Genomic DNA, 8970 nt, shown 5'->3' on the forward strand with positions numbered 1-8970 from the left:
ATTCCAGGAAAGACCATAGAGGCAGAGATGTTAGTCTCCAGTGTCAGGATCCCCTCTTTTGCTGTTTCACCTTTTAGGGCCTTTCACTTATCTAAGCAATAACTTGTTTCCACCAGAGCCACGGAGCCTTTTGAATATAAGGGAAAATCATGCAGTCTATTCCAAAGGAAATTCACTCTGACTAGTTAGTTATTCACAGTTCTGTTGATTGTGCTTAATGTATTACTTTTCCAAGGAATATTGTGAATTTCTTAAGTAAGGAAAGTATCTATGTTTAGGTGTGGCTGTTTCTTGAGGAGGGGTCACAGGAGAGACCCTTGCAATCGATGCCAATGCTGTTCAGAATAGTGTCTGGTGCCTGGCCCTGCAATGGATATACAATCTCAGGATATGATCAGGGATGGTTTATTTCTACTGTTTGAGTTTGATTTGTTCAACTGCTTTTAAAATTGATTGCAAGGAAGAGTAGGCATGATAGAAATGTGAGGATATGCCCATACAACTTATTTTTCCTGCTAAAACAGGATGGCACTCACACTACATCTAATTGATGATACTTTGGTGCTAGGTATGTAAATTTTAGTATTATAAATCAATACCTAGACATGAAATTTCTGGATTATAGTTTATGGTAGGTTTTACAAAAAAAAAATCAAACAGCATTTCCAGGGTGTTTATGTAATTTTGCACCACTACTAGCAATATATGTGTTTCATTATATTGGTATTTTGTGTTGTTTTTCACTCTGTTTCTCTTGATTGATTATGGTGTAGGTTTCTGAATATTATTTTCTTCCTAAAGAACCAAATTTAGCTTTATTGATATTCACTATTTAAGACTGCTATTTATGACATTAGATTCTTACCCCCCTTTTAGCCTTATGTCTATATAGTTTGGTTTTTATTTGCATTTAATTCCTTGATCTTGAGACTTAGGATACTTACATCACTGATTACAGTCAGAGGTATCATTAAACATTCTATCAACTTTAAAAAGATAATAAAGAAATATTATGAACATGTTAAGGCCAAAAAATTCAACAACTCCAACAAAAGAATGGACAAATTCCCTAAATATTATAAATTTTGCAATCTCATGAAAGTAAATAATATATAATCTCAAAAGCACAGCTTTTAAAAGAGTAAGCCTGTAATAAAACCACTATGACCCATAACATTTAAATTTATAAATCTTTCCAAATGTTAAAATATGCTACTAATATTTAATAAAAATGTTGTATTACTTCAGATAAATAGTTTCTAGTGTGTACTCTGAATTCACTTCATCCTCATGGAAAATCAGAAAAATGTCACTGAATGTGTCTTCTTGGAATTGTGGGAAAAATTAACAGTCTCACTTCAATGTTTTTTCTTCTTTCAAAATGTAGTTGACATACCTTACAAACATTCCTAACAGGGTTTTCTCTAGGGATTTAAATTGTAATGAAAAAGGGACTTTTAGAAAGCTTCTTTAATTGAAAGGAATGTAAAAAGGTTGATTTGAAATTCTGTCCCCAAATCCTGTGTATCTTTGCTTATGTGCTTTTATACTAGTGTGTGCTGTGAGGTGCCTGTGTGTGAAAGACAAAGAAAGAGGATGGATTTGCATATAGCCCAGGGAGTTTTGAAGCATTAGAAAAAGACCATGAAGGAAAGGATTTGAGGATGTTTCCAGGGGTTCTAGGAAATATTTCAGGTTGAGTTTGCTTTTCCAGAGGATTCCTAGTAACAATTCTAGGGGCAATGCTTTAAAATAATTTAAAAAAAATGATATTAATGCTTAAACAGTATGTTTTAAAATTTGGAGTGATTTATAGATTTAAACATGCCATATGTCATAGTGGTTTTTCTAGATGGGTTTCATTTTCCCAACTGATATTCAATCATTTTAAGTACAGCAGGTCTGCATCCATGTGTTAAGAGATATTAAGGCTTGTACTAAGTTTGGGGAACTGCTCAAAACTAAGAGATTGGCTTTCAGCATTTTTAATTTTCTAGTTTTTCAACAGTTTTTTTTTTCTACAGCTTTAATGTAAAACTAACCCTAGGTCCTTAACATTTAATAGCTCATCAGATTCTTCCACATACACCAAAAAATTTTTTTTGGAAAATCTCAATTTATAAAGAAATACTTTGCTAAGCTGTCCTTTGAACACAGGGTAAACTTACATTAGGACTCATGTTTTTCTTTATAATTAATATTTGCCTACTGTGAGTTTTTCCACCCATTCCCTTGTGGCAGAACTGGAAACAAAACGCACACCAACTAACTGAAAATCCTGATGTCCATTTACTTACTCAACAGTAATAGTTTGCAGGAAGGCCGTTCTATGGACTTGACTCCAGTTGGAACCGTAAGTCTTTTTATACTATATGAGGTCTTCGTTATTTTGCTCTTGGCAGAAGGTAAGTAAAACCACCATCATTTGTTCCACTTGCAAGTGGAATAAGAAATCTCAGAATCAAGTGCCTTGTGTTAGCCAGGTAAGAATTATTAGGACATCCAAGACTGGATGCTCATTTTCATGATCCTTAGAATAGGGATCTGTACAGTACATCACATCTTCCCTTAGGTAAAAAAAAAAAAGAAAAAAAAATCCAATGAAAGTAAAAGTTTTTTATTCACACCATGATTTAGGTGAGGAGGGCATATAGTTTCAACTAATTACCTCCCTCCTCCCAGATACTCTACAAATGGATGTCTAAACTCATGTAACTGTGTGTTTAAATAAGCAGGTCATTCTTTCACCTCATTAGTTCCCTCAACATGGCAACAGAAAGCAATTAACTTCCTGAAGTGTTTCCGACATCAGTCTCTAAATGGTGCCTTCCAAACAATTAGGAGAACAATGAAACTTTCATAAAATAATATCCTGTGTTCCTTTGCTCAGATACCTAGACCTTACTGCTTCTATTTTACTATTTCCAGACTATCTATGTCTTGAACTTGAACCGAACATGACAGGTAAGATAGTCACTGATTATCAGTGACAAATTTAGGTTATTTTACTTATAAGATTGAGCCCCGATTTTTTACAATTTCAGGAATAAATATTTTGTTTCACTTCATATATTGAATTTTACCATGGGATTGGAAGTATATAAATTAATTGAAGAGGAGGGAATAGCTTAATTTTATATAGGTAGTTATTAGAAAAGATGGAAAAAGACCCCTTTTCTTTACAAAGATGGAAAACAGTTGAAACACATTGGAATGTGAAGAGGATGAGATCTCACATCAGATACAGGATCATTTCTTAGGCCTGCTACTTAATATCCTAATCATTTGATGTAAATAATTAAAGTCTTCTTGTCTCTATTTTCCCACATGTAAAATGACTATAAGCATAGTAACTTCTTATGCATTGGGTTGTTATGTAAGTCACATGCATGCAAATTATTTGTAAAAGTGTCAGTATTAAAATACATTCTCATTTAATATCATTTGATTTGATAAAATGCCAAAATCTATGAGGCATTTAAAAGAGTAAGCCTATAATAAAACCACTATGACCCATAACATATTTAAATTTATAAATCTTTCCAAATGTTAAAATATGCTATTAATCTTTAATAAAAATGTTGTATTACTTCAGATAAATAGTTTCTAGTGTGTACTCTGAATTCATTTCATCCTCATGGAAAATCAGAACAATGTCACTGAATGTGTCTTCTTGGAATTGTGGGAGAATAAGCAAATAGAGCTACTGTTCTGTTTCTTGTTCCTGCTCTGCTATTTGGCAATCTTAATGGGGAACTTCATCATCTTACTCACAATCACCTGCAGCCACCTATTTGAACAACCTACATACTACTTTCTCTGCCACCTCTCCCTCATGGACCTCTTCTTTACCTCCACTGTGGTTCCCTGGCTAATCAAAAAACATTTCCTATAGCAACTGCATGACCCAGCTCTTCACTATCCAATTGCTGGCAAGTGTGGAAATATTAACCTTGGTGTCCATGGCTTTTGACTGTTATGTTGCCATTGTCAAGCCCCTGCACTGTGTGGTCATCATGAACTGGCAGAGGTGCAACATACTGATCATGATGGCCTGGGGCATGGGTTTTTGGCACTCAATTGCTCTACTGCTCATGGTCCTCAATTTACCTTTCTGTGGCCCTAATGAGATTAATCACTACATGTGTGATGTGAGGCCGCTTTTGAAACTGGTCTGCAAAGATACTCATGTGGTTAGTGTCTTAGCTATTGTCATTTCAGGGATGGTGGCAATTGTAGTATTTCTCCTTCTGGTGGCTTCTTACATAAAGATATTGTGCACTCTTAAGGCACGTTCCTCTGCAGAGCGACGCAAAGCTCTCTCCACCTGTCGCTCTCACATAGTGGCTGTAGTTTTGTCTTTTGTGCCCTGATGTATACCTATACTCTCACTGCTGAGAGTGAGAACAATGGCAAGGAAATCTCTGTGTTTTATGCTGTGATTACACCTATGCTGAATCCTCTCATCTATCTATACCTTAAGAAACATGGAAATGAAAATTGCCATGCAAAAGATATGCTCCCAAATTAAATTAAAGTGATATTCATTGTGCTTCAAATCCTACATTCCTAGCATAGTAATCATTAGTGATAATATATATAAAAAAAAAAAAAAAAGAAAAAAAAAAGCTTTCTTTGGGAAGGTTGTTTGAACTTAACTGGGCCAAAGAATCAAATTACTGTTATTCCTATAGCAAGCTGCGTTGAAAGAGTCCAACCTAGTTCCAGGTGTCACCACTTGGATTTGAAAAATGCAGGAAATATCATCCTAAATTACATCACTAATCATGTCACTCCCCTATCCAAAATTTTCTATGCAAACTATTTTCTTTGGAATCAAATCCAACCAAACTTCTCACAAAATAATTAGAGATTTTCCCCAAATTGGCCTGAGTCTTAGCTAGCTAATCTTAGAACCACTACTTTGGAAGAAACTATGGTTTTACCCAATGATAATAGGCTTTCTAGTCAAAGAGGGCTTGTTCAAATATGACTCTCAATTTCGAATCTCTTGGTCTTGGCAACTTGTTTAATTTTGATTAGCCTCAGTTTTTGAAATATCTATGAAAATGGGGTAATGTTATGCTTTGTAAAGATATAAGATTACATGGGCTAAGACACACAAAACTCTGCCATGGCATATAGCATGATAGAAATACTTTTCTTATTGCCCCATGTTCTTTGTTTATTTCCTTTGTGAGGATATTTTAACAGCTAAACTGGACATCTCTGGCTCTTCCAAAGCTTCTCCACAACTTCCCATATTTCTGTTTAATTCTCCTCTCCTCTCTTAATATGCCCCTTCCCATAAACTTCACAGTCCATGTCATAAATATAATTCACACTTCTTGTATTTTGTTATTCAGAAACATATTGCAGACCCATCAGCAGACCAGAATGATTTCCTTGTATGTCTCCTAATTATATGTAAATTTATTTTATTTCAAATAAAACACTCATGTTTCTTTTTCTTGAAGTGTATTTTCTGAATTTAACTCAAATATTATGTGCTATGCCTTTTTGTTTGGTTTTCTTTTCCTCTTTTTCTTGGTAATGTGCCTGGCACAAAGCAAGATGGGAATAAATGCTTACTGAACTGAAATCAAAAACAGTAGCTCTTTCTGTTACTTGACTGCATGCACATTTTCTACATATACAGAATATCCCTTATGCCATTCACAACCATTTAGTTATAGTGAAATAATTGCCTAAAGTACCGAACATTTTTGCATGTATGTAAGTGCCTATGAGGTTAGAACACAATCTAGCACCATCAGCACCTATAATGTTTTTAGTTGTTTTCTGCATCAGGGACGCACTGCTATTCAAATTACCCTTTATCCCCACATCCCACAGGCCACTTAACCCACCCTCTGCCTTGTGCCTTGGTTCCCATTTCTCCAGACATTTCTCTGAGCGTAGACACTTATCACTTCTCAAAAGAACGAGTGCATTAATTCCACAAAGCACTTTTCTGACAGTTAGTCCTGCCTGGCCGCTAGGGGAGTTCCAGGAAAACACATATTAGAAGCAATGTTTTTCTTTTCACTAGTAGCTCCTCTTTTGATGCTTCTAGGGGCCATTCCCAAAACTAACATAATTTTTCTTTCCCTTGGAAACATGGCAACTTCTGGAGAATTGCAGGAAAAACCTTTCTCATAACTAAAAGAAATTAGTTCTTACTAGTTTGTTATTCATATTCTGTTTGATTTTGTTTAATAGAGTATTTTTCCTGGAAGTAATTTAAAATGTATTGGTAAGTGTTCTAGTTTGCTAATGCTGCAGAATGCAAAACACCAGAGATGGACTGGCTTTTATAAAAAGGGGGTTTATTTGGCTATACAGTTACAGTCTTAAGGCCATAAAGTGTCCAGGGTAACACATCAGTAATCAGGTACCTTCACTGGAGGATGGCAAATGGTTTCTGGAAAACCTCTGTTAGCTGGGAAGGCACGTGGCTGGTGTCTGCTCCAAAGTTCTGGTTTCAAAATGGCTTTCTCCCAGGACATTCCTCTCCAGCAAGCTTGGTCCTCTTCAAAACGTCACTCACAGCTGCATTCCGTTTTCCCCTCCTTGAGCCAGCTCATTTATATGGCTCCACTGATCAAGGCCCACCCGGAATGGGTGGGGCCACGCCTCCATGGGAGTATCCCACCAGAGTCACCACCCACAGCTGGGTGGGACACATTCCAAGCAAATCTAATCAGCACCAAAAGTCTGTCCCACAAGACTACATCAAAGATAATGGCGTTTGGGTTACAAAATGCATTCAAACCGGCACAGTAAAGAAAACTGCCTGTGTTGTATAACTCTGATTTGTGTGTGATGAGTATGTCTAAAGGTATGAAATGCGAAGACTTAGGTTTCTTAAGGAGAGATCCAGGGAAGAACATCCCTGCATAGAGAATGTATACTACAAAATCATGAAAACATTTATCATCATTTCTTTTAGGGGGCACACAATTTTATTGGCAGAATATATGATGAAAATTTATATTAAGCCCACAACCAAAATCAATTGAGTTAATATTAATGATGTATTTGCTAGTTGTTCTAACATCCAGGTTCCAGCCCTTAGCACAATTACTGCTAACTGCAAAAACATATGTCAAATTATTGTATAGAATAATTTGGTTAATTGTTTTGCTCAGCATGTAAATGTAAACACAGAGTACTTAAAAATATTTGGTACTTAAATATGTAGTTTTAAAAATTCTGCCCATTAATATATGATTCTTTAGATTTAAAAGATTTGAAGTCCAACATCCTACATTTTATTACTGGAATACCTTTGCCCAGTGTATAAACACTCATATCAAACAAGAAAATAATTTTAGCGCCAAGGTGGTCTGAAACCACCAGGCTGGAAGAAGTTTAGAAGTCCTGATAGGGCTTAAAGAAAGATTGCAAACCAAATTAAGCTGTGAGTGGCACATATCTTCATGATTTCTTTACTCAGTCACCCCATTCCTGTCCAACATTCTTTCTCTATGCCTGCACTCTAAGCATCTACTGAGAGAGAATATTTAGACACTTACACTATTCTAATATTCACTTAAAGACCTTATGAGGCCTGTGATATGTTCACAATATATCCCAGATATTTCAAAGTCATCTCAATTTCAAACATTGCTTTCTTTCCTCTCTGCATAAACCATATTTCTCAGAACATTTTGATTTTACTAATTTCTTTAGACTACCTTTTTCATCTGAAAATACACAGTAGTCTTATTTATTTGTGTTTATTGTAAAATGATCCATCATCTGAATTAGGTCCATCATAGGGAAATTTGGACTAGTAGCTATTTTTTCTAACCCTTTTAATTAAAGAAACTTGGAATAAATCCAGTGAGAATGAAGGGACATTTTTCCTGACTCATAATTATATTCAAGTCATATATTAGAGCCCCAGTGATTAGAATATATTCATGCAAGCAAGTATGTGATATTACAGACTGCATTAAGGAGGTCCAGAGGTTATGCTCTGGAGTCAGAAAGAACTCTTTATGACAGTCTAGCAGTTTGATCTTGCACATAAACCATTAAAGTTCCTAGTTCAATTATTGGCATAGTATGCATTAAGTGCTCCATATGGTTACAGTAGTTGTCTTATTACTAGGATCTCAGCATTTGCACACCATCCCAACAGGGGTTGAGCACTGTGACTAATTAGAATTGGTATCAGGATCTCTGACTTTGGAGTTCAAGTTTTAACCACTATGTAGCATTGTCCCCCTGGTGGCAGCTACTGCTTTCAGCCAGTAGTAGTAACTGAGTTATTGAAGCACAGGTGTTCACTTCTCTCAATGGCTGGGGCCACCTATTGATAAGGAGAGAGACATGTTGTTGATTTTCTTGCAGAAGGTAATGATGGACTTGGCTGGAGCTTTGTTGTAGAGGAAAAAGGGTGTGTTCTGAAATACTTTTTTTTTTTTTTCCCAAAAAGAAGAAAGAAGCCTGGAAGTCTCAGTGGCTGGTGCCAGTCTCTGAATATCCTCACAGTGAATGATGATGGATATTCATCTTCTGATACATTTGATTTTGTGATTTGGTTTCCAAGGTTTTTCAAGTTGTATTTCTCAAACGTTTTAACTCTTTTGTACTGCTTTCATGACTCTTGTGTTTTTTTCACCTCTGTAATGTTGTCAATTCTATGATAAATTTATTTGACAACATATGTAAAATGATTTCACAGCACCACAATTACACCTAAACCATAAGGAAGGGCAGAAGATATTATATTTTATTTAAGCTATTTCTATTCTTCTGACCACTGAAACAATGTTTGAAAGATCATTGCTTTCTTGATAACTCCTTCTTAAAACAAGTATTATGTAAACTTCTCTATAGTCCTCCATGTAAATATGCTTCTCTCAGGCTCTTCCTCCATTTCACCCAAATTGCCAAGCTACAATTGAATTAATCTCTAGCTACAACTTAAGATTTACACATGAGAAATTTTAGGACCAT

General features: G+C 35.5%; 1 pseudogene; it reads left to right on the forward strand.

Annotated features, from left to right (window-relative positions):
* Window positions 1-3637: 3637 nt before the first annotated feature.
* Window positions 3638-4541, forward strand: LOC119509674 (annotated as a pseudogene).
* Window positions 4542-8970: the final 4429 nt, after the last annotated feature.

This window comes from Choloepus didactylus, chromosome 14 (assembly GCF_015220235.1).
Source record: "Choloepus didactylus isolate mChoDid1 chromosome 14, mChoDid1.pri, whole genome shotgun sequence".
Taxonomy (NCBI): Eukaryota; Metazoa; Chordata; class Mammalia; order Pilosa; family Megalonychidae; genus Choloepus; species Choloepus didactylus.